This window comes from Manacus candei, unplaced genomic scaffold (assembly GCF_025592945.1).
Source record: "Manacus candei isolate 608988 ecotype Guabito, Panama unplaced genomic scaffold, ASM2559294v1 h1tg000014l, whole genome shotgun sequence".
Taxonomy (NCBI): Eukaryota; Metazoa; Chordata; class Aves; order Passeriformes; family Pipridae; genus Manacus; species Manacus candei.
In genome coordinates this window covers 43389204-43416169 of record NW_026138062.1, presented here as the reverse complement: position 1 = coordinate 43416169, position 26966 = coordinate 43389204, and the positions used below count along the sequence as shown (strand labels likewise).

Below are 26966 nucleotides of genomic sequence, written 5' to 3'. Positions count from 1 at the left end.
AGGAGGTGAGGCCACAGCTGACTTACATATGTGCTAAGCAAATAAAATCCCACAAGTTCTTTGATCTTGGAAAAAATAGTAAGTGTGACTCCCAGAGCAGTCCCTGCGGATGGGACTTCAAACACTGTCCAATCAGGGTATCTGTGCAGCAGTGGACATTTGATACAACTTCACAGGACTGACACCTGAGCTAAGGTGTCTACCTAGGAGCTGGCTGTCTAGCTCTTGGAGGGTGGAGAGAGGGAGAAAATGATAGAGATTTCTGTATATACATATACATAGAGAGAATTCAAATGGACTAGCATGGAAGGACCTGCTGAAGCTCAGCACTTTTTGCTCCAGCATACAAGTTAGAAGAGCAAAAAAATCAGTATGGTTGCATGAGACAAATTAATTTTCTCACTGAAACCACTGGGCTGGTGGATGGGAGGAGAAGCTGACATGCTGCACCATGAGTAATTCATATTTCCAGTTACTACAGGCTGTCTGTGCTTGTGCACTCAAGATTTTGGAATTTATGTTGGTAAAACAGCAAAGCAGTTTTATCTGAAACAGATATTTCTCTGCCAGAAGTTCATTGGAATGTGGCATAATAATTCAGTTTTGTGCCCAGGTACTGTGTAGGTGTAGCTGGTGGGGAGTGCTGGTTGCCTTATCACTCAATAAATACATTTTTGTTAGCTACATGCTAACCCATGTGTAGGTAAAAATGGTGTATGCTCTACTTTCATGGGTAATGTGGTGTTAACTTGGCCAAAGTTTTCCTAGCTTTTCATTATTAAGTTGTGTGCCAAATCCATAAATAGCAACAAGAAATGAAAGAGCGCTTCACACTCAACATCTTGCTGGATGAAGAGTTTTGCTGGATTGGAAGTGTTCTGGGTTTGCTTTTGTATTACTCTTAACACAATATTAGTGAGACAGCACTACAGCTTCAGATATGCGTATGACATCTTTTAAACCTAAGTAATTGTATTAAGTTGTCATAGCGCTCTGTAATTTCATAAGGAAAGAAGACAAATTAAAGGATATTCATTTCTACTGACAGCAAATACATAACATGATACTTTTGAAAAGAAGAACATATTTTTGGATGCAGAACACACATAGATGCAGCTAATTATACAACTTTCTTGCAAAGTTATGTTTCATTTATTTCTGAGTAGTCTCTTTAATTTTAATAGGCCTGCATGCTAGAATAAAATTAAGCAGATGAATGTTTGCATGTTGGAGCCTTAAGGGGCCTATATATACACCAGTCAAAATGTATAAAACAACTCAGTACTGTATATGCTGGTTACAATTTCTCTTTTAAAAATAGATTCCTGGGTTAGAAAAGGGGAGAGAACTGAACTATTTAAACTAAAAGAGAACATAGGTTTGAGAACAAATGGACATAAACCACCGATGAATGTATTTAGACTGGAAATTAGAAGAATGTTCTTGACCATCAGAAGGTGAAAACATCCTTCTAAGAGTAAAAAGAGATACAGAGGATGTAACTAGCTGTGAAATGTACCTCGGTTGGTTTAGCACAATCTTATGATGTGATTCCTTGTGGCAGACAGCAATTGAGTATGATGACCCAGGAATTCTGCTCCAGCATCTTCTGGTTCTAGAATAACATAATAAGTACTCTTTATGTAAATAACCACAATAGTTCTTCACAAGGCATGCTTGGATCCACAGTAATCACCACTGAGCTCATTATGTTCAAGCATTTGGACATGAAAGCTGTGAGCTAGAACCAGGTGCCCTTCAGCAGAGATAATTGGGTTGGTGGAAATCGTTGATGACCTGCAGTGACTTCTCTGGGATGTGGGAAGATGAAAGTGCTTGTAACGTGTCCCTGAGCAGCATCAAAGAAGACACATTAATCAAAGGGAGAACAAAAGAGGGCAGAAGAATGACTGATCTGAGAAATATACTGCGTCTTTCTTGTTAGCTGGAAAGTCAAATTACACCAAATGTCCTCAGCGATCACAGACTTTGAAAGCTTGGGAGATGACATAAAGTGAAAAGTGGTTGTGAAACAGGTAAATTAATGTCTAGATGCACAAGTGGCAATGCTGGAAAGAAAATGAAAGTGATGGTACCTGATTCTTGAAGACGCCAGGTGTTTATACCCCAAGAGTAAATATTTAAATTTAAATTGAAAAACATTTGAATTTTGCAATGAAAATTATTCCAGAATTATGAGAAACACATCACCCTCCTGATGCAATGAGTATACTATTCTCCTGCACCGTGCTAATAAGGGCCCATGTGGGATTTGCTGTGGAGGGAACATCCTGGACTTGAGCCTCCCACATCCCAAAGGCATGGAGCAGCTTCACAGGCTGAAGCTATGGTGAAGATTTTCCTCAAGACAGAGAAATTTGGAAATGCTGTCAGCAGTCCTTCCACGTATCCAATAAATTTCATTAAAAGCTGAAGAAAATTTAATTATACTACAGTAAACTCTACAGATTATATTAGTGTACTCTTAGGCATCATTAATGTCAGAAACAAGAGGCTGGACTTGAGGGCCATCAGCCTGCTCAGCTCCACTGCCTTTTGCTCTTACCACGGGCTAGGGACAAGTACTGAGAAAGCAATCAAGGGTTCTCTTCTTTCTCATGGTCTGTCTTGGAATTAGGTGCTTCCTGTGACTGCTGTTTCACTAACTGTTTGGTGGCTGCAGAGCTACTGCTTCAGGAAAGCAAACAGATGGTTCTTTCCTCGCACCCAAAATACCCCGGTGTCCATTATTCAGGTGCCACAGGACTGCAGCAAAACAAGGCAGTTGCTCGTGCAAGATGGTACACTCAGAAACAGAGAGCTGCTTCTCATCATGTCACACTTGGGTGTCTCATGGTCTCCATACAAAAGTCATGAAAATTCAAAGGTATTATTACAACTGCTTCCTGGGATGTTCTTCAAACAGAGATTAGAGAGGGCTTTGCAAGAATCAGCAAAGAATCAAGAGAAAAGTAGTGTCCATGAAGTATACCATAAACTGCAGAAGCCATCCTCTGTAAGGACCGAGGCTGCCAAAACCAACTGGCATTGCAATTACACAGCTACATCTTCCACCCATCTCTACAAACTTCAGACAGACTTGGGATTCAGAGACTCCTCTTGGATTTTAGAATTTTCTCTTCATCTGTTGGAGGGAGCTGCCTCTTTTGTGACTTTTCTACCTTCCTTTTCTTTGGAGGTGCTTTCCTGTCAGGGCTGGTCTGGCCAGGGGGAGCTGCAGCACCCCCAGGGGGGGAACAGCTGTGACAGCTGCACAAGGCTGTTGGGGAGTCCATGAACTGGGACCTGTTTCGAGTTACTTCCCCTCCCACATTATCACCATGTAGGGGGCTTCTCTGTCACCCCACAGCCTTCCACCTGGACTAGCAGAGCAAGGACAAGCAGCTCCATGGGGCTGTGGGATTTCAGGATGGGTCCCTTTGGCCATGTCATGGGCATGCCCAGGGAGGGTGTCTGCTTCTGTTCTGCAGCAAAGCACAGTGTACCTTGATGGGGGGTTATTTTTGAAGGGGCAATGCAACATAGCAGTGGAACTGGTGCAGAAACTCCTGGCTCCATCCCGTACCCTGTGCTTGGGTGAGAGGTGGTTGCAGGATGTTGTCTCTCTCCTGTCAGCTTAGCATTAGCTTCCCTCCAGAGCATTTTAGGTGTGTGCTAATTCCCTAAATTTAACCAGTGATGTCAAAGGCTCATGTTAGCTCCCTGCACCAAGTCCTGTGCCCACACATGCCAACGTGAGCCAGGAATAACTCCACCACCACATAGATTTTAATCCTGTCTTAAGCGATGGCACCCAATGTCCAGTTTTGTAACAGGGTCTCCTGAGCCTTTCCTGTGCAGGTGGATCAGCCCCACAGCTGGGGGTAAGGAGATGCTGGGGATGGGAAGACTCACAGCAGGAGAGCTGGATACAACTGCCAGTGCAAGAAGAGACCTCTCGAGGTAAGCTGGAAATGGAGTGCTGTTATTTATTGATCCAGTGGTGGCCAGAGAGCAGTCATGGGGATGGCTGTGTTTGATTTTGCTGCTGAACCAATAAATTGAAGGAGGAAAGGAAACACACTCTGATAGGTATCTAAATTGATGTTACTTTTTGGTAGTGGTGGTTTTGTCAGTAAAATGACAAAGTAAAGAATAGAAAGTTCTGTTCAAAACAAAATGTTGGATAGGGCTGGAGGTAGCAGTTTCATTTTGGGTGGCAGGTAAAGGAAAACAAGGGAAATAAAGGGCTCATTTCACAAAAGCACTGGAAGGTGGCAGCCCTTTCCCCCCTCCCCACCCCCTGCAGCTTCTCATCTGTCCCTCTCCTTCTCTTCCTATGCCCAAGAGGAAGCAGTGTAGCACCCCACCAGTGCTCAGGGTAAGGACTAGCTCCCATCCATCTCCTCCTTGAGCTGCCCCATGAAGTCCAGAAAGGCTTTGCTAGGAAAAAGTGTCTGTTTTCAGACAGAATATGCCAACCACAGTGGACTGGCCTTTTTCATCCCATTGCCTAATGTGACCCTCTTTCTCCATTTGTCTGCTTTTTTGGGGGAATGCAGTGCTTGCAGCTGGGCAGATGTTTAGCAGAAGACCTTTCCCCCACCAGTTCAGAAGAACTGGTAAGAAGGACAAGCTGTGAGGAACAGGAGTTTTGTCCTGAAGGTGTTTCAGTGGTGCATTTTCATTTGTGAGGATGGACTCACTTGGCGCCGGTAGGGAAAAGCAGTCATAGCCATGTGTGGTGTTTTGCTGCCTAGGCAGAATGTGGATGGACAGAAGGGCTGAGCCAAGTTAGCATAGAACATCCATCACCTCTGCATTTCAGTTTGGCCACAAGTTGTTAAACATCTGCTGGAGCCTTGAGCCCTTCTCGTCTCCCAGAGCTGAGCGGCAGAGAGGCTGGATGGTGCAATCCTGGCCTTGGACATGCAAATCATGGAAAATGCGTGGAGAACTTCCCCCAGGAGTAAAACAGTCCATGCTATGGCTGGGAAAAAACACTTCTAGCTTTATGTAGCTTTTGTTCCCCTCAACTTCACAGGAGGACCAAATCTCATATTTGTATTTTTTAATTTATTGATTTTGCTAGAAAAAGACTTAGAATTTAAGATCATAACCAAAGGGTTAAGGTGCTGATTGCTGCTGCCTCCCAGGTGGTTTTTCCACACATGAACTAAAAATTCCAGCCTAAGAAACTTTTCCTGGCAAAAGTTTTGTTGAAAGTAGTACATTCCTGAAATGAGGAACAAGGGAAAAAAAAAAAGATCAGTTGATATTTTCCAGGGAAATATTGATTCCTCTGGCAATTGGAAGGCCGTGGGGTGGGCACAGAGGCTGCAGGAGCTGCTGCTGACCCCCGTGTGTGCAAGTGTTGGGTCGACAAGGCTCTTCCATGGGCAGGGAGCATCCCTGCGGCCTCTGTGGGTCCTGACCACTGTGGACACAAATGACAGCCCTTTGGAAAACTTCAGAGATGTGTGCAGGCTACAGTGCCTGGGAAAAAAATAGCAGTGGAAACCCCACTGGCATGGCCCAAGCCACAGACAGCCAAGAATGAGATGTTACAGCTTGCCCATGGGGGAAAAGAGGTAGATTTGGTTTCCTTCAGTCTCCATACACAGCATGTATGTAAAGTTTCATCCTTCATGAAAAAATCTTGAAGAAAAAGCCTAAATCTTGGTGTTGCAGATAACCCAAGCTGTACATTCAATGTGGTTCAGTGTCCCCAGAGGGGAGGAGAAGGTGGGCTTGCAAGGGGCCCTGTCTGCTTGTTGGAGAGAGACAAGGCTGAGATATGGAGGGAAACAAGGACTGCCGTAATTTCCTGGGGGGAGCTTGAGTTAAGTGGCTACTGGAAGGAAGGAAAAGGGAAAGGGCAGCCTCTGTCACACCATCTTTTGGAGAAGAGCCATGGAATTGATCCATACCCTAGAAGAAAAATACCTCCAATTTGCTCAGACCTACCAAGAATGCTTCCAGCATATGGGTTGCAGAAAGAACAGAAAAAGGCATGAGAGCAATTTCTTTCTTTGAGGGAGAGGGAGTCAGGCAAAAATTAATATATTTAATAGAATTTAAAGTTTATTCTTCATTTAAGAGTGGTAGCAAAAGAAAACCCTAAACAGCTCTCTGAAAAGAGTTCATGTTTACAATATTTCTGAATTATAGTGACCAACGTGGGTAGGACTGACTGTTAGAGTGAAGTGCCTGGTAAAGCCACAGGAAGCTTTTTTAGTTTATTGGCAACATCACAAACATGTCAGTGCTAATGGAGGTGTCTTCTTGGCTATTAAGAAGTGTAGGGCAGTTGCTGTGTGCCATACAGTAAAAAGAAAGAGCTATTCCCATCCACTTACTTTGGTCCATCATCTCTTAAAGTCAACAGGGAGAACATCATTGACTTGACAAGGTCTCTCTTTGCCCCAAACCTGAAGCTGTTTCCATTTGAGAATTTCTACCACCACTGTTGGATTGCTAATGAATTTTTCAGTAATACGCATGTGAAAGTCACACTACCTCAGGGGATGATTAAGTCACCTGGTGTCTTAGTCTCCAGGATGCAGCTGGACACATCCTGTTAGGCACTCTTCTTCCATAATTGACCTGAGTAGACAATGTTTATGGTTGTTCCTCACCAATACTTCATATTGGTTACACGGCATCAGAGTGTTCATCAGAGTCTCTTGTGAATCATCAGGCCATGGGGTGGATAGTTGTTACTTTGCTTCCTTGATGAGAGTTTAAGTAATATGCACAACCCAGAACCTCATTACTGCTGCAAAACACAAGTCTAACAAATACTCAGGTAGTAATGTGAAAGGAAAGGAGATGACAACTGGAACAAATGCTACTACAATGTTGATATTTTTCCAGTGGCAACAGGATTTTTTTCCTAAGCAGCAAGTAGACCTGGCTGGAAAATGGCATTTCTCTTTTGTGAGCTATTTAGAAGTTTCAGCTTTTGAGTTTGTTGTGATGTGGAACAAAACCAAGATCTTCTCCAGTTTTTCACAAGAACTAAATAGAATGAGGCAGGGGCTTGGTGATAGGGACTGAGCCACCACCGTGCTGTACCTAAGACTGTTGGCCAAACCCTTGCTCAGTGTGATTAGTGGTGGGGGTTATAATTGCACCATCCTCACGCCCAGAGAGCAGTCCTGGCTCACCTGCCAGTGGGCAGAGGGGACCCTGAATCAGGTGGGCATGAGCCCTGGATACATCCAGGTCCTTCTGCACCTGAAGAGGATGTGGGGTGGAAGGTGAGCACAGCATCCCACTGCACAGTCTGGGGAGAAGGGCAGGCAGCCAGGAGAAAATCAGGAGAAAACAGTTGGTGGCCGCATTTCTTTGATCCCACTGGAAGATGTTAGGTGCCTGTGCCATGATTGACTCCAAAGGCAGAGATCACACCCTCATAAATCAGCACCAGACTCTTGGGTGTAAGGAGACAAAAGAGATTTTTTTCTCTTCTCCCCACCACCACAGAAAGACTTTCACATTCTATTTAATGTGGTAGAAGTGAGCAAGCTTGCAACTTACTGTTATATTGGGGTCCCATTTGGTCTGCTTTTTAAATATTCCAGCCCACCAAAGCAAGACTTGATTTTTCCTCTTTCACCTATGTGAAACCATCAGTGAACATCCATTTGTGTGTCTGTCCCAAAAAGTGTACCATGAGGCCAGCTAGACAATCAGCCAGGACCCAGGGCCTCCACACCAGCACCTCCCGAAAACCAGCATCTTTCACTGACAGAGCTGGGATTGGGGTGTCCAGTGTTGGACTCCTGCAGCCAGGAGAGGCATGCAGGTGCTGGATGAGCTGGGATTGAGTATGGGCTTGCCCTTGGATGGAAAAATATGGGGCTGGGGGAGATCAGGGCTGTGCATGGGTGAGACACAGGAAGCTGCAGGAAGCAAAGGTTCCAGAGCAACCCTGAACTGAAAGAGGAAAAATTAGGATCCAGACCAAGTGTGGGATGCCATAACCCCTACAAGAAGTCAGATAAGGAAGGAAGGACAAGGCATCATTTACACAGGCCACTGAGGTGTGGTTTGGTCATTAATTCTTCCCACAGTCACCAGTATCACCACCACCTTACCGACCCCTTTTCTGCTCTTGTCTGATCCTGGGGAAGCGATTCATTGAGATGCTGTTGGATTCCCTCTCTATTTTTCCTCTCAGAGCTCTGATTTTGTTTACCACAGAATGACAGCCCCAAAAGCAGCTTTCTCTGAAGAGAGAGCTGTAAATATTTTGTCTAATTCAGTCTTCTGAAAAATACTGCAGCTTGAACAAGAAGTTTAAGTGTTTCACACCTGCCAGCAGAGATCCTGAATGAGCCTCCATTGCATTGAAGGATGTACTTGTGTTTTGGAGCAAAGAAGTTTCCTCAGCCTGCCCTGTCCTTCACCAGGGAGAAAATGACACTGATTATGGCTGTGCTGTCCATCAGGGTATCAATGAGACAGAACTCCTCTCTGACTCCCACCACTGAGTAACACAAGTGCTGCCCATCTCTGCCTGCCCCACAAGTAACCTCAGACTCTCTGCTGCCTGAGGTTGGGATGGAACTTATCTCCTTCCTACCACCAGTCATCCTTCCCTTCTCTTCCTGTCTTGGCAAAGATAACCCAGCAGTATTTCTGAATGAAATAGCATTATATGCATGGCATGGTCTGGGCGTGGGGACAGGAGACAAACCAGCCCTCAGCCAAGAGACTCTGCTGCTATTCAAGAAGCAGCAGTGCAGGAGCCCACCAGTGTTCAGGATATGGGCAATCTCCCAGCCTCATCCCTGAGCTGCCCTGTGGGGTGAAACCCAGGAAGGTTTTCCTAGGAAAAAGTATCTGTTTTCAGATAGAATTTGCCAGCAACGGTGGGATGGCCTCTCTCATCTGTTTCCATTTGCTCCACTCTTTTGGGGGGGTGCTGTGTTTGCATCTGGGCAGATGTGGAGCAGAAGACAGACCCTGTTCTGAAGACCTTTCCCCCATCAGTTCAGAAGCACTGGTGAGCAGGATGAGGTGTGAGGGACAGGAGTTTTTACATGGGCACCAGGTGCCAAGTTCAGGTGATGTGGTTGGAGAAAGAGCAGGAGGCTGCTGATATCCAGTACCATCCCCTGTCCTCAGCACAGGACGGGAAGAGAGAAAAGGCACCCCTTTTGTGGGTAAACCCTTCTGCAGCAGATGTAACACTGGAGAATGACTGCTCATCTCTGCCTCGCCTCAACTCACCTGGGAGCTTTGCTTGGGCTGAAAATATCCACTCCATTTGTCTTTGAGGTAGATTGGTGCCACTGGCTGTAAATCTGCTGGGAAGCTCGTGACTCACAGCATAAGAGCAATGGAGTGCCGTGAATTATGTGGTGTCAGCTGCTCACCTTTCTGAAGGAAGTTTTGGTTCCCTGGGATGTTTGTGCAGGAGCAGATAAGCCTGTGCCATGGTGGGGTGACCACAGCCCTGCACAGACATGCTGGGAGAAGGGTAAGTGCATGCCCCGAGTCAGCAGGCCTGCAAAAGCCATCAGGACTTGGTGTTACTGTAATTGCAAGCCCACTATGTAGGAATTTTTTTGAAAAAACAAGCCTAACCCAAAGTCTCCATTACACAAATGTCCATCAGTTGACTTCTGCCCAAGCAGAGTGGTTTCTCCAAGTTTCTCTCACTATAGAGTTGAAGCCTTGTGGCATCCCCATCCTCAGGATGCAGCTTAGTGCACCAGCACCTCAGAGGCTTGGTGGGAGAGCTTTGACACTGCCAGGGCTGCTCCTGCTGCTTTGCAGCTGCAGTGAGTGAGCCTGGATGTGAGGATGGCCTTGGGACATACCAGCACAGCCAGGGCTCCTCTCAGCTCCTCACTTGTGCACAGGTGGCAGCACAGCCAGAATCTTTCACTGCTCCACAAATTGTCTGCTGCCACAGCATGCTGGCAGTACCCAAAATGCCTCTTGGTAAGAGTTTGAACGCTTTTTCCTTCGTGGCCAGAGCTGAGATATGCTTTTAGAGGAGGTATAGGAATGCAGGATATCTGATGGTCTTTGTTAATCCAGCTGATATCTGCTGCTCCTGGACCTGCTGGCTTCCTGAATACACAGGCAGACTGCAATCCACCTCATGCCTGGCAGCATCCCAACCTTCCCTCGCCAGATACTGACGGAGACATTAAGCAGTGATGGCCAAAGCTGGAGTAGGGTGATAAAACCAAGCCCCAGAGTTGGCTTAAATGCTGCACAGCACATTTCTCTTTGTCATTCAGTGCACATCGGTGCTTGAAGCCCTCTTGGCCCTGGGAATGGGAGCTGTTTGACTCCCAGGTGTGAGGTTTTCTGTCTAACCTGGTAGCTGGAAGTACTTAACAGCTGAGCTCAAAATTTTGAAATAATTTCCTGAGTACCATAAGTCACCAGGAGAGATGATAAATGGAGCTGGTCTTTCAGGAGATAGAGCAAAAACCAAGATCTGTTTACATCTACCAGAACTGCGTGGCTGCCTACGCTCAAGTGGGCTTGCTGCTGTCATGTAGGATTTAGAGCTTTACTTCTGAGATGTCCTTGTTGTAAGTAATCTGGGAAAACTGGCAACCCTGAAAAAACATAGCAGAAGTTGAACATCTGCTGGAGCCATTCTCACCATGCTAAGACCATGCTTTTCCTTGTGAGAAGGTGGTGTAATCAAGGCTCCCTTCACTGTTTGCTCTTCATTTTTGGCCTTATTTCCTTCCTTATGCTTAGTACAAGGGCCTTCTTTGGAAAACTCACCTACGTGGTATTCCATTCTCTCATGTTATTTATTCCCCTTCTGAGACTGCCTGAGGTGGCATTTGATCATGGCAGATATTCCTTTCCTGGTATCACTTTCCCCAGGTGCTTCTGACTCAACAGAAAACCCAGAAAGACACCCACCATCCTTATCAAGATGTAACTAGCCCAGACACTGCTGCATCACATCATTTTTTCGTTCTGTGTCACCGATGACTCAGTCTTCATTAACAGCAGTCATCAGGGACTATTTCACCCTACATTTCCTCCTGGCTAGAGGCCACCCCATAACCTGTGCAGCACAATGAACTTTGGATTGACTCTTCCAGTGCTGTGGTTGCTTTTGAGACTGTGCTGCTCCTTCTCCTTGATATTCTTGCATGTGGTGCTGCAAACTGCTGAGGAAGGCAGGAAGTGGACAGCCTAGCATCTCCGCTAGCTTGGCATTGGGGACATAGGGATTAGCAACGCCTCTGTTCGAGGACATCTTCTTATACATCTACTGATAACCATTGAGGGATTTATATGGCTGCTTGGGGGTTTTTCCCTCTGCCGTTCTTCTGCAGGCTACTTTCCCAAAGATAATTACGTGACTCAGGAAGACAGATGCATACCTTGCATACTTGTGGGAACCATAATGCGATAGGTGGTGTACAGCATTTTGAAGCTCTTTGAACACACAGGAGCAGCTGAATTCCCGTAACTTACCTGCCCAAACCAAAGCAAGTCCAGGCAATGGCTGCATAGTTTTTGTGGAGCTCTTACTCAACAGAGGACAAACATTTCCCGGGAAAGCTTTGGTCTTGCAGCACCGAGGCACAGACACTTTTTGTCACCAGAGAAATCACAGGTGTTTTGTCAGGTAAGATTTACCATTTCTACTTTACCATTTCTTTAAAGATCTTGTCTGAACTGAGGCTGGAACAGGAACATTTTCTCTTAGGACTGCAAAAAAAAGGCAGTTGTGTATTTTCTGAGAGGTCATGGGAACAGCACAGAGAAATTATTCTCTCTTAAGTAGATAAGTGATTGTTATGGTTAAAATAACCTGGCAGCTAATTGCTTGTGAAGATAACTGGCACAGCTGAGGTGTGGTGGTGTTTGGAGCTATTAGTTTAGTACAGCCAGCTCTGCAATAGACACAAAGGGAGACACAGGCTTCACTTCAAGCACTTTAATGTTTGAATTGTTGAGTTGCAATTCAATTCATTGATTTTGGAAGAAAACCAGAGAAATAAGAAAGAGAAATTTTATTCCATGTGGTGACTTGGAGCATCTTAAACCCACCCCAAATCTGCGTAGATATGCACACCCAGCACCTCCTGTGCTTTGTAATCAGAGCAGTGGTCCTGGAGCACTGCAAGGTAGACCCTGGCATCCTGCCATACCTGTGGGATGGCTGGGACAAGTTCGTGAACTCCTTTGGGACCATTTCAGGGGGTACACTTGCTCAGGGGTGAGAGAAAGGGTTTGGCTGAAATGAAAGATAGTATTTTCCAAGGTTTTCAAGATTTTGTCTGGTTCCTGGTTATGTGTGTAGATGGTTGTTCCTAGCTAGCAATGAGCTAGTCAAAGTAAATCATGACATGTAAATAGGAATGTATTTATTGATTTGCCTCCTACCTTTATATCCAAAAAGATATAGAGAATAGAGAGGAGCTTCTAGCACCCATCCCCAGCACTGCAGGTGATCTGAAACTACCCACTTGCCCCTTGAGACCAGACTGGGACAAGTCCTTCGAAAGGGCTTTGTCAAACAGAAAGCTTATAAAAAATGCCTTGGGGTTCCTGAGCAACACTGGGATTCTGACTCCGAGCCCCTTCCTGCTCTGGTCATCCTTATAGGCCAGGGGAACAGCGACTATGCTTTGGGGAAATCTACCTTTGGAGGAGATTGTGTATTTCCCAGATCCTAAATGTTTTTGTTTGTCAGGGCAAGGGGAGCAATACAACTTACAGCTTGCCCTGACATGTGCCTGCTGTGTGTAAACCCACAGCTTTTATAAAAAGGGCTCCGGTCCTGGGGACTGTGGAGCCTTCAAGTGCTTTTTGACTCTGGGCTTCTCCTTTAGCTGTTGTAAAATCAGATTAATGATGTATTAGTTTGAGATAACTGCCATGAGATCATGTAATTAGCTTGTGATCATGCTCTGTGCCAGTTGGCTGAAACTTGATGCTTTAAAAAAAAAACGGTCTTTCAGACTAACTACAAATAGAGCTTTTTGATTGATGACATTAACAAATAGTTCATTAGTCACCTTTTGGGCTAATTAAAGGGGAGCACATCCAAGGCATAAAGAACAGCTGTGGGTGATTAAAGGCAGCCATCAGGCTGAGGTCTGGGGTATGGGGGAAGCAGTTTATCACTGTGCCTTTTGCTGTGATCATTGTGCTCCAGGTTAAATGAATTTGTAATGTCCCCTTAAAGGCCTGATCCTGCCCTGCTCAGCTCTATAAGGCTTGTCAGACCTTCTCATTCCCGCTCTTGTTGCCCTCGGGCAGATGAGCAGCTGCAGGAAGGCAGTGCCTTCCCAGGGCAGCTGTACCTGCTCAAGAGCAGCTGCTGCTTGCCCAGGTGACGTGACTTCCTCTCAACACTGCTCCCATGTTCGGCATGCACGGCCTTTTTGACACAAAGGTTTTACTCTGAGCAAAACTGTGGGTCAGGGGATACTTTGACTTCTCTGGACTCATTGTGAGTAGGAAGAATCTGGATCATTGTGTAGGTGCCATAAGGACATCTATATCACTTTGGTGACCGTGGGGATGGACATTCCCAGCTTGTGCCTGATGAGAAGAAGGCTATGTTGCTGTCCCTGTATTATTGCAGGGTCCTGGAAACATCCCAGGGAAAGTGATCTGTCTGGTAGCGTTTCATCCCACATATGGCTGTTGAAAGGCTGTTGCCCCAGTCCTTCTCCCACGGTCTGGCCAAGCTCTCTCCCTCTCCTCTAGCTGGACGAAGCTCTTTTCTTCAGTCCCTGCTTCCTCTCTCAGCCTCAGTCCTGCCTTGGTTGCCCACCTTGTCCCTTTGGTGTGGTTAGTATCCATCCCAAACCGCACAAATTGCTCAGAGGCACAGGTTAGGGTCAGTGCCCTCTCTTGCTGGAGAACACACTAGCAATGCCAGTCCCCACCATAGGGTTTGCAACATGAACAGAAACAGATTTTTTTCTCCTGTCCCAGCCTCCTCACCAAACTGATACCCAAACCCACTCTCCTCAGTGTCCTCCCTGCTGCCCATCTGCCAGACCTTCTGTGGCTTGTGACCACCTCAGCTGTTGTGTAGCCTTTTTTCCTGTCACAGTCCCTGCCAATGCTCAATCTTACACCAGACTGGAACAGGCTGATGGTGGCTCTGCAGTCACTTGCCCTGGCCTGGCCACCAAGCAATGTGGTGGTGTTGCTTGGGGCTGCCATGGTCCCAGGAGCCAGCTGTGTACACCCCACAATGTCAGGCTCGCTCAGGACAGATTCTGCTCAGAAAGGTTTATATATGATCTCTTCCTAGGTGCTACAAGGGGTTGGAAAGGTTGTTCATCTAAACAAATAAATCACTGAGTGCAAAGGGCTCCAATGTGTTACTCAGAGGGCTCAGACCAGCAAGGTGGTGTGTAAGTATCACCAGCCCTAAGTGATCACCACCTCCAGCTGGTCACCATTGCTCTAGCAATGTCTGGATCAGACTGGACTGAGCATCTCGTGAAACTGTGCCCTACTTTGTCCCTCATGGAGAAGGGGAGAAGTGGCTGAGTCTGTGTCTTCTGGAAGATGCCACTGAATTTTACCCCAGTCAAGCAGGTGGATGCCATTAAATCTCTGCAGTTGAGCCGCATGCAAGGAGAAACGATATCTCGAAGAAATGGGATATCCTTTGTACAGCATCTGCAACACCACTCAGCACCACTCAACTCACCTGATTTTGGTGAGCCATGTGGATGAAGCCAATTTTGAGGGCAGTGCTTGTGCAAACACTACCAGCCTTTACTTGTCCTCCAGATCAAGCCCCTGCGTGCTGTAGCATTGAGGGTTTGACACTTTAATGTCTTGTCTGTCTGGGTTAGTCTCAGGTGATTACCTTTTATTTTCCTGTTGTTCTGGCCATGTGAATTCTGCAGTTTATGGTATTAAAAAAAAATTTCCCTGTGCAGCTGGTGAGTGTCCAGAGGAGCTGCATGGCAGATTGTCTTGAAATGGAAATGCTGCAGCAAAGGAGCTTAACTGGGGTTTGTGCTCCGACAGCCACTTCTGTCAGATTAGAGGGCTTGTAAAACTTTGCTGAAATGGTCATTACAATATTTTGCAATTTTTTTCTGTGGTTTGGAAGAGATTTGCAGGTTATGTTGAAAATGGACAGTGCTTTGTTATCTGCATGGGTGTTATTTAGATATAGTAAAAACTGGAGTGAAAGGGGTCTTAACTCATTCAGCCCCCTTTTTTTCTTTCTATATTGTATCATGATATGACATAGAGCAGGAATGTGAGTCTTTTCTCACCTTGTTTTTCCTCAGAGGACCGATGGAAGCTGTAGGTGTGTAAAGTGAGCCCCCCTTGCCTTAGGAGGAGACTGAGAACCTTCATTCAGACCTTTTGTCAAAATCTCACATTTGACTTTTCTTCTTTTTGAAAGACGGAGGTAACAGGTGTTGATTATCGAATGCAGCAAGGCCAAGCCCTTCAAGCAGCTGGAGCTGCTCATGTCCCAGCCCTTGTGAGACACCAGGTTGAGTGGTGATGCATCCTTCTTCAGTTCTGCATTTTACTGAGAGGTCTATTGCATGAACGTCAATACAGCTAGTGGGCCCTGTTCCATGTTTATACCCATCCCTTTGCCTCCCATCCCATCCTGTTGGGCAGCCACAGCAGAGGGTGGGCACGATGGATGCTCTGTGGTGAGACAGGGACCACAGACCCACCCCTGATCCTGTGATGCTGGCTATGAAGACCTGACACCACCAGGCCCTGCTGGCACCAGGCTCTGCTGTGAAATGAAGTGATGGATGCCCCAAAACAACAACAACGACCGAGGTTTATGGTCTTTTAGGTGTTTCTCATTGCTGGTGTTACTGCCCCCAAAAAGTTTTGACCTTTGCTTTCTCTAATATTGGTTGGACCTTATGTGTCAGTGAAGTCGGAAGGTTTTACATTTGCAAATAATTTTCTATGTGATGGGAGCTCAGGACTTGCGTCTACAGAGTTTCATGTCTATATGGTTCTGAGCAGAGTGGGACAGCAGGCAGAGAGCTGAGGTCTGTAGGTCTGCTTTTTCATTCTTTCAGAGAAAGGAGTAGATATGGAAAAGCCATTTTATCTTCTATGCTACGTTGTTAAATTGCCCTTTACTTTCTCTCTTATATTGAATTCTCAGACAAATCCCTCCCTTGGCAGGTAAAAAGAAGAAATTGCTAGCAGTACACATTGATGAGATGCTTTTCAGTAGTGTAACTGTACAAATAATAGGTTTTTCATTTCAGTGGCTGAAGGGAAAAATTGAAAATACTTTTTGGTTTAGGTCACCCCCTGAAGGAGAATGTTTCTTTTCTTCTTTGATTTCTTTTCGAAAGCATTGCATGAGACATTCTGGTTTGAGATTATTTACTGCTTTTCATAACTTAAAAAAATAGAAGAAAAAAGAAAATAAAAGCAAACTAGGTCACTTTCAAACCAAAAATGGCATTTGAAAGAACTACAAAAAAAAGTTTTATTTTTTAAATGTCAAAATGGAGCCTTGCTGCTCTTCTCAGAATTCTTTTTATTCTCTTTCAGCCAAAACTAATTATATATCCACCTCAAATTTGCCTGGAGTCTCAGTACCTCTTAATTGCACTTCAGGTGAATTTACTACATCAAAAAAACTCCAGTCCAGCTCTGTCTGCACACGTAGTGACCTGTCCTGCTTGCTGCTCAGCAAACACATACAGACAAGTATTTAATTCTGCTTAATTAAGGAGTTGAGCAAGAGACTGTATGAAATGACCTGTTGTAGGTCTGGCCAACCAGGGAAGCACTGGCACAGTCATGGTTCACGCTGGTGGGAGTTGGCAATGGGCTGAGTCAGGGTTTGGGCTGTGTCGTACCGGGAGCCATTGGGGCAATCTGTCCATGTGGGGCTGCTGTCCCTTCCTGCAGGCTCTTCCCCCCACCCCACCAGGTGCAGCATCTCCCCCCAGTAGGGTTGTAGCTAGGAGGTATCAGTGCTTGGGAAACGCAGTGGCATGGCTCAGCCATGCTTTGCTTCCTTGTGGAGATAGGGCCCCAGTGCATCTCTTTCTTTGCCTCATTTGCCAAGGAGATGGTGCTGGTGTGATGGTGTCCCTTCATCAACATCTGCCTGTCCCTCCCAGGAGTGCCTTGAATTAGGGTGACAGCATTAAATTACAAAATAAGTCCTAGAACAGGTGATGAAGAAGATCAGAGGCTGAGATGACTGGCTGCTAGTGTGGTGGATCTCATTGGACTCACCTCACCATGAAAGCAGCTCTATTGGTGCCATTTGGGGTCTTGGTTTGCTTCAGATAGTGCCAGGGAAAGTCCTTTTTGCAACCTCCTTTTCATATCTTATCACAGAGGCAGAAGTGTTCTATAGTAACCTGTTATTGCATCCCAACACCGTTGTGTTCTTCCTGATGCTGAAAGGACTCTCTTGCCTCCCCGATCCACGTGATCCTGAAGATCCAGGGATGCATTAAATGCCCCTGTGTGCTTACCCCAGCAGGGATCATAGAACCACAGAAGCATAGAAAGGCTTGGGTTGGAAAGTATCTTAAAGATCATCCAGTTCCAACCCCAGTGCAGGGATGCCACTCACTAGATCAAGTTGCTCAGGACCCCACCCAGGCCTTGAACACTTCCAGGGATGGGCAGCCACAGCTTCTGTGGGCAACCTCTGCTAGTGCCTCACTACTCTGTGAGTAAAGAATTTCTCTCTAACATCCAATCCAAATCTCTCCTCTTTTAGTTTAAAACCATTCTCTCTTGACCTATCACCATCTGCCCAGGTAAAAAGTCACTCTTTTTTTTATAAGCCTCTTTTTGGTACAGGAAGGCTGCAGTGAGGTGTCCCCAGAGCCTTTTGTTCACCAGGCTGAACAACCCCAGCTCTTTCAGTCTGTCTTCATAAATGAGATGCTCTAGCATGGACACTCTCCAACAGATCCACATCTTTCTTCTGCCAAGGACCCCAGAGCAGAATACAGCAGAACAGAGCACACACTCTGGTTGGGGTCTCATGAGGGCAGCACAGAGGGGCAGAATCACCTCCCTCAACCTGCTGGTCACACTGCTTCTGTTGCAGCCCAGGATGCAGTTTTCTTGCTGGGCTACAAGCACACACTGTTGGCTCATGTCCAGCTTTTCATCCAGGAGAACCCCCAAGTCCTTTTCTGCAGGGCTGTTCTCAATGAGTTATTCTCCCAGTCTCTACTCACGCCTGGGATTTCCCAGATGCACAGGTCCAAAGAATTAAGGGAGGAAAAATGTCTCCATGTGGATTCCCAAGTGCAGCAATCCTGTAGGTTGCACTGAATGACTGATAGTTGGGAAAATAATTCAGTATCTACACCAGAAAGGAATGTTTTAGGGTAGGGAGCTCCAGCTTAAACTGCTCAATAATCTCCATTGCTCCCTAATAGCTCACAGCACCACTCCAGGGTTGGGGCAGCTGTGAGAGCCAATGGCCAGCAGTAGCACTGGCTTGGAATGTGTAACTGATCATAACTCCCAGCCTGCAACTCCTCTCCATGGAGGGGCTGGGATGTGGGAGCAAGGACCACCACTCCTGCTCACTCCCTTCACTGGTCAGGACCTGATGGCTGGGCATGTAAAGCCAAGACCCACATCCCTGATGGATGCCCTCATGAAACATCACCCTGCTCAGAAATAAACCCCCATCCCTGCAAGTATCATAATGGATTAGGAATTTCTAAGTGTTGGTCAGACCAACAAGAGAAAATGCAAGAGGTCCAATCATTGTTGGCCTTCTGACACAGCAGGGAGACTTGTCAAGGTGATAAGTTGAGGGTTGGCAGAGTCAGCTACTCCTTGATTCAAGAGTTCCCTGTGAGGCACGTGGATTTTTTCTCAAAATTTTTTATTAATTTTCTTTTTTTCCTGTAATATTGACATTTTCCTCTGTTGAGGTAAGGTTCTCACAGCTGAACATGGTCTAGCAGCATGACAGACACTCAGAGTATCTTCTGGTTATTCCCCAGAGAGAGCAGCAGGAGGCCTTGCAAGCAGATCTGTGGTGCTGTGGATCAGAGATGGACCTTGGTGAAAACTGGAAGCTGGATGAAACAAACTGGTTGTCTCATGGTGGGATCCACCCCTTTTCCAGTGTGAAAGGAGGTAGGATATAATTGTTGATTTTTAATCCACCCGGTGACAGTGCTGAGAGCCTTCTCAATGTGCTGCTACCATTCACTGTGCTTCCAATGGTCCCAGAGGTTTTGCTGGGCTATGTCCAGAGCAAGGCAGTATTAGGTATGAAAGTGGGAAACCTCTGGTCCAGTCACATTGACACAGGCACTTGATCTGTGGCTTGTTTTCCTTTTCTGGAGTGGCCATTTACCAGAAAAAAAAAAAAAGGTCCCATCATCCATCTTTTGGCAAGTTAATATGCCTCTTGTGCTGGATGTAACAACCCTCACTCTCCACAAGCAGGACTGTAGATGACTGTGGTTGGGGAAGTGTGACAGGAGAGCTGATAAAATGCTCTCTTCTCTCTTTAGTCATATTTGTGTGGGACAATTTAGGATGGCTGCAGGGATACATGCTGTCCCAGCAGTGACAAGGGGACTGAGGGCTGTCCTAACTGGTGCTCCCTGTGCAGGACCATTCAAGATTTCAGCTCACCTCAGCATGGCACAAGACCTCCAAGCTCAAGGTTAGGGTTTATTGCTCTCCAGAAACTGCCAGTCTCAGGAAAGCTCTTCGGGGCAGATACAATGGGAAGTAGCCAGCAGACCTATTTCCTCTACTGATTACTTTCTACCTAATTTCCAGCCAGCTGCTTTTATTTGATTTTTAATCCTTGTTTGAACATTTGGCAGGAGCAGCCAGAAATGCTCCCTGCTCAGCCCCAGCTCATTTTTATCACCAGAGGTCCCCGTCCCTTGGGCCAGCACAAACTGCCCCTCCATGGGCAAAGCTCCTTTTTTTGTCTGGAATGTGTTGTGCCCCGGACTAAAACCAAAACAACCACAGACTTCCAGATGGCAGCACCTTGGGAACGGAAACATTTTGCTTTGGCAAAGTGCTTGCTTATCTCCATCTGTTTCCTTTGGCTTCCTGCTGATCGCCCAGATGCTGGGGGAAGGGGAAAGGGATCATCCAAGATGTGGCATCGTCTCCTTTTCCACGAGAACTGAATTAGAAAAGTAGCTTTATGCTTTTGAACCCGTAAAGTAGATTTACGCGGTTGAGTCCTGGGTTCAGTCTCCCCCAGACAAGCACCACTGGGCAGCAACCTTATGATAGCACATCTTCTGCTTCTGCAGGCACCCTATGCAGGGTGCTCGCAAGGGACCAGCACAGTCCACTGCAGTCCACCCTTTTCCCCCATTAGAAAAATCTCTGCTTCTGTTATTTCTTATAAATCTTTGCTATGTGTGTGGTCTGTGTTACTGTTTATAGATGTAGTGGTTAAATACCTATTGAATGCAGAATTACACTGTCCTTGTGTGTGTAAAGGCAGACGATGGCAGAGTCACTGCCACCAGGAGTTTATAAAAATCCAAAACTGTCAACTGTAGATATACATTGGCTGTTGGTGTATGCAGCCCATTGCTCTCCTAAACTAGTGGCTTACAGCTTTTTCTAACTGGTGGGCCTAAGAGCATTTTATAGCATGGGGCAAGAACTCTTAAGTATGGATTGCTGTATGGTATATGCACCTTCCCTTCTTAAACATTCTCCTTGAACCCCTAGGAACACACAGGTCCCCAGATTCCAGACCAAAAGGTTTTTCCATGGACCAAATGGTCCATGCATTGAAAAAATGTCATGAGCCATAAAGGACAAAAAACCCCAGAACATCAACCCCCTCAAAAATCAACAGAAAAGACCCCACCCTCTGCAATTTTTATTTTTTTTTTTTTAATTTGCATTGAGTTTGTGCAATTTAGCATAATTTTTCACATGGAAAGAAATGTTTGAAAATAAGAAATTTCCCACCAACTCCAAGGCACAAATGGCATTCTACACTTGGCCACATATTCCTCTGTGGTTACAGATCTTTCTGGCAGTGAGAGATCAGTGTGTGCTGTTCTCTGCAGCTGAGAGCAGACAAGAATGAGTAGGCTCATTATGGGATTGGTCTTGGGATCCAAAATAATCTTGTACAAGCTTTTGGTGAGAAATGTCACCAGCTCAGGGCTTTTCAGAGCCCGTGGTCTAACCTGCCACAGGCACTGAGTTACAGCAGTGCTATTATCAAATGACTCAAGGGTTTGCTCAGCCTCTGAAAAAATTCTGACCAGGGCATTTTCCTGCGCCTGCTGGTTAAACCTGCTCCAGCTGCTGTTGTTGGAGTAGACCATAGCAAGCAGGAAAGCTTTGCTGTGGCCAGGATGCTCCTGGCCATGCCCTGAGTGCCAGATGAACTAGAGAAAGGGAGCAGAGAGCTGCGGCATGGCAAAAAGAGGAGCACTGCTGGGTATCCCAGTGAGGGCAGAGGTGGGGCAGAGGAGCTCTTGCTCTTCAGTGATGCTAGAAAGGGCATAAGGGTTCACCCTGACAAGTCTCTGTCTTGACCTGATTCTGTGGTTTTTCAATAACAGATTTAAAAGAAAACCCACAACACACACATGGAAGCTGTCAGGGTAACTGGAAGCAGGCTGAGCTTATCTGCAGTGTGATTAAAACAGTGTTTTCACCCCAGCTCTCCCTATCTATCTCTCAGCTGACCTTTCCAAGCATTTGTTCTTCTTCCCTCAGACAATGAGCTCTCCGAAGGTGCTCCAGCTCTCTTTGCTCTGGATCAGCTGGGTAAGTCCATACATGATACATTTTCCTCTCCCTGTTTTTTTCTATGTCAAGTAATTAAAAGATGACTTAAACAGGACAGCTGCTGAATACTTTTTGCTGCATAAATTTATCAGCACTGGTGCCTCCTTTCTGTGTTGCTTTTGAATGCCATCCGTCAGAGGGATGGAACAGCTCAATGCTAGATATGTTTAATACCTTTCTGCGTTAAATTGATGCAGGGTTTCTTCCCCTGGGAAAAAAGCTCTCACCTTTCTGATGCAGAGCACTATAGGATGGTGTTGCTTCTTTTCTGGGGGTTTGAGCTTAGCCCATAGCTGGCACTGGAGCTTCTGTGACTTTCTGGCACCTTGCAAAATGATGAGGGATTTTTTTAACCCCAGGAGGCAGAAGTAGAGGTGTGCAAAGCAAGAGTGAAGAGTAAGACATTCAGGGAGAAAACAATCTCAGATAGGCAAGGGAAACTGAAGGCTTCAGAGCTGAATCCATGGTGGAACCCCAGCTGGCAGTGATCTCCATCTAATCCCAGGGCCAAAGTCAAGAGATTTTTCAGGATATGTTACAGGTGCTTGAGGTAAGGTGGGGGTGAGGACTTGAACTGCAGCATGGGAAGCTTCTGAAGGATGGCTTCTGGCCACTCAGCCCTGGAATTCTGACGTGCAAGGAAAGGGCAAAGTCACAGAACCACAGAATGTGTAAGGTTGGAAAGGATCAGAGTGGGGTCATCTAGTCCAACCTTCCTGCTCAAGAACAATCAACTGCACAGGATTGCATCTAGATGGAATGGAATGGAATATCTTCAGGGAGGGAGACTCCACAACCTCTCTGGGCAGTCTGTTCCAGTGCTCAGTCACCAGCACAGTAAAGAGGATCTTCCTCATGTTCAGGTGGAACTTTCTGTACATAGTTTCCACCCATTGTCTCTAGTCCTATTGCTTGGCACCACTGAAAAGAGCCTGGTTCCATCCTCTTGATACTCTCCCTTCAGATACTTCTAGACATCAGTGAGGTTCCCCCATCAGTCTTCTTGAGGCTGAACAGGTCCAGCTCCTTCAGCCAGTCTTTGTAAGAGAGATACCCCAGATTCTTAATCCTCTTCATAGCCCTCAAATGGACCTGCTCCAGGAGCTCCATGTCTCTCTTGTACTGAGTAGTCCAGAACCAGACAAGCCCCCAGGCCCTCCTGAGAAAATTGGTAAGGCTAGAGATGGAGCAGCCTGGTGGGACCACTGTGGCACACCACAATGTCCATCACCATAATGTGACCAAGCACTAGCACTTCCTCCCAAGGAAAAGACACCACCTGCTTCACTTTCAGGGTAGTGAATTATCCATACTTGGAAATATTCCAAAGCTGCCTGGACATGGACCTGGGAAACAGGGTCTAGGCAGCCCTGCTTGATTAGGGGGTTGGATCAGATGAACTCCAGAGGTCCCTGCTAACCCCAACCCATCTGTGATCCTGTGACTTCCCTACCACTCTTGAAACCCACTTTGTTCCCAGTAAAGATGATCCACATGCACCCACTGTGATGCTCACCACATATGACGCTGGTGGAAACTTGGGATAGGAGGGTAAAACTGCAAGAGCCCAGAGAGTGATTTTTGTCATGTATAACTATCTCCAATATCTATTTCTGCTGCTAGGAGACAGATTCTTGAAAGAAAATCCTATAAATACAAAACCCGCATGATGCCTCGCTGGTGCTAGAATGGTGGCACATCCTGTGTTGTCCTAACTGGCAGTTCCATACACTTGATGGTGTTTTAAAGGAGTCTGTGTGAACTCTCTCCACTTGGTGTCAGGATAGAGACTGCTCTGACATGCATTCACCCAGAGGAGTGTCTTTACAGGGAATGGGAATAAAGCCAAGAGCCTTCCCTTGGGCACCTCATTCATTACCCGCTGTGGTTAAAACAAGTCAAGTAACTTTAAAATGCATTTTCTGTGACAGAACTTACACCAGCTCCTTTTTTTCTCTCAATCTTCCTTGTCTTATCCCTTGAACAGTCCCTTTCCTCAGTGACATGTGTTCATTTCTCCTAACCTTAACAAACCCTCCAGGTCTTAGCAAACATATTTAGTGACAAAGAAAAAGTTCCCTCTCCCAAATATCAAGATTTGGTTGATTTTAGTTGAGTAGCAAATAAATGCAGTAGCAGCTAGACAGATGATTTAGATGTACAAAATGAGGTGATCCCTGGTCAAGGGGCAGGACCCTGGAGGGGTAGGGATCAGGGCTGACACATGGGACAACTGGTTGCTGGCATCCTCCTTGTGTTAACAGGGAAATAGTCTGTGCCATGCAGTATGATCCATTGCCTTCTGAGGTGGTGATTGGCATCTCCCAGGGCTTCTGCACAGCCCTGCTCCCATCTGAGGGGCAGGAGGATCTCCTTGGACACCACTTTCCTCTGCTCAGCAATTTAGATATCCCTCAATCTGGAAAAGATTATTCAAACCAGTGTTTGTATCACCTTACATTTCCACTCTGCTTTCCAAACATAGCACAAGATGTAATTGCTCCATCCAAGGTAGACAAGACAGATAAAGGATGTGAGATAGCAGAACAAGTAATGGAAAACTGATCTCTCCACTTGCCTCCCTCCCAGCTGGTGAGTTTTCAGCTAGATCAGTCTCCCTGACCCAAGTCAGGCACAGTTGACTGGTCTGTGGTGCCAGGCAAGCCAGGCAGTAAGAGCAAGCACATTTTGGAGGGGAAGAGGACAATGCCACCCTAGTAGCAGCTTGGATCTATGCTGTGTTGAAATGATTGTGTAGTCAGAGAATACCAGGTCAAAAATACTCACTCTTGGTCAAACCAGCCATTTGAGCAACAGGAGCAGAGGAGCAGAGAATAAAGGAGTATTATAATAACAACATCTGGAGACAAAACATCAATATTGTAAGAAAGGATCATCGGGATAAAAATCACAGAAAGGCAGGTCTGAGCAAGACTTCAGGAAGACAGCTACACTCCCCTCCTGCCTGAAGGCAGGGCTAGTGCCTCTTGTTCATTCATCACCTTGTGTGGAAGACCAATGTGTCCTTGTCTTAGCAGTCTTCCCAGGCAAGCCACCCCAGTGCTTCACTGCACTGAAAGCGTTTCCTCAGTGTCCAAATAGATTTCTGTGATTTAAGCCAAAGGCAGGAGTAAGCAGAGAAAAGGCCTTCCACGGGTCATACTGAGGGTTTCTTGCCTATTTTGGAGGGACTGAAAGGGAATCCAATGGAGGATCAGTGAATTGTATCCCTTTTTCCTGCTCATGTCTTCCTTGACCTCTAGTCCTGTGTCCAGCTTTCTGGCAGCTTCTCCCAGCTTGCTGTACCCTGCAAATGTAAAAAGATGTGCTTGGATTTTGTGTCCTTTATGGAAATGCTGATCGGGACCAGATTCATGACAGGGCTTTTGTGTCACATCCTAACATGGGTAACTAACCTCTCAGAAAAGTTTTGACCAGTCATGCACCCATCTTTTCATATTTTGTTGTAGTCCAGGTGTTCCTCTCTTGCTTATAGTGATACCATATGACACAGTATCACAAGCCTTACTTACACATCAACATGTACAGCATCTGCACCTTCTTGCTCATCTGCAAGGTTTATTACCTCATTGCAGATGATCAGATGAGTCTGTCTAGCTCTGTTCTTGCTGAATCTGTGCAGGATGTTATTCATACTCTTCTTTTCTACATGTTTGCAAAAATTTTGGTGATTCTGAAACTTCCAACGACGGAATTAACAATGACTGAGAAATCACTTCTTAACTCTTCTTTCTATCCTTGTCTTAAAGATTGGCTTGCCCTGTCCAACCTTTGGAAACTTCTCTGTGGTCTGCTGCTGCTGTGTAAGTCAGTGCATGGTTCACCTGTACCTTGAGCAGTGAGCACATTTCTGAGGTTACCTGGAGAAGTACCAGGTAGGGAGGCAAAGGGGACTGAGGGAGAGAGCAGCTTCCCCAAAACAGACACTGAATAAACTACAACTGGATGTTGTGGAAAAGAGATACTTGAAGGAAGACACAGTAGAAGTACAAGATATATGAATGGTATAGAAGTAAATAAGTGCAAGAGAGATATGGGCATAGTGGAGATAGTTTAGCAAAGAGCCACGAGGATGGTGAGGGGACTGGGACACCCCTGCTCTTGGAAAAGGCTGAAAGATCAGGGTCTCATCAGCATAGAGAAGGGATGGCTCTGTGGGATCTCATCAATGTCTATAAATAACTTTTAGGGAGGTTGTAAAGAGGTCAGGATCAGACTCTTTTCCATGGTGTCCAGTGCTAGGACCAGAGGCAAAGAGCACAAACAGAAACACAGCATGTTCCCTTTGAACATCAGGAAACACTTTTTTACTGTAAGGGTGACCAAGCATTGGCACAGGTTGCCCAGGGAGGTTGTGGACTCTCCATTCTTGGAGATATTCCAAAGCCGCCTGGACATAGTCCTGGGAAACAGGCTCTAGGTGGCCTTGCTTGAGCAAGAGGGTTAGACCAGAGGACCTCCAGAGGCCCCTTCTGACCTGAACCAGTCCAAGATTCTGTGGAATAAGGAGAGGCTTGAAACAACCCAAAGGAAGTACATTTTCATGCAGTGCAAAATTCCATTGTGCAGTTTGCCGCCACAGAATGTCTAGGATGCCAAAAGTATGAATGGGCTCAAAAAGTGATTAGAAAACATTTCAGAAGAAAGGTCTATGAAGGGCTCTCAAATCTGATGATGTGGCTAAAATCTCTGGCTCAGGAGAGGAAACGGGATCATGTACTAGGGGAAACAGCACTAGCAATGTTCCTTGTATTTTCTCTGCAGTCATCTACTGGAGGCCACATCAGACAGAGGACACTAGGAGCTCTTAAACTTTGCAATAGTCCAACGTGGTCCTTCTTATATTTCCTTAGGTCCACAGTGTCCAACAAGAAGAAAAAAATGTACAAACCCACACCTTCTCTTCCTTTCCTTTTTTCATTTGTCTCTCCTTTCCCACAGCTTTGGCTGCTGGATTTCAGAAGATATGAATCAGATGGTGACTGTTGTGTTCCTTTTTTTTCTGTGAATCATTAAAACAGAACATTTCACACTTGCTCTGTGGCCCAGCAGAGAAATGTGTTGTCTCCTTGGCAAATCCTGAGGTGGAATTTCTGACTGTGGATAAAGTGATGTCAGGGAGAGAAAAACTCTCCCAAGAGGGGAACATGTGCAGACTGCTTTTCTGTCTCTCT

At 45.9% G+C, this 26966-nt stretch overlaps 1 long non-coding RNA gene across 1 annotated transcript; it reads left to right on the top strand.

Moving 5' to 3' along the window:
* The first annotated feature begins 3789 nt into the window (after positions 1-3789).
* Positions 3790-26966, top strand: LOC127467258 (uncharacterized). The gene is made up of 4 exons (XR_007903029.1): positions 3790-3963; positions 18975-19110; positions 21700-21750; positions 26734-26966. It is a non-coding gene; the product is annotated as an uncharacterized LOC127467258 (long non-coding RNA).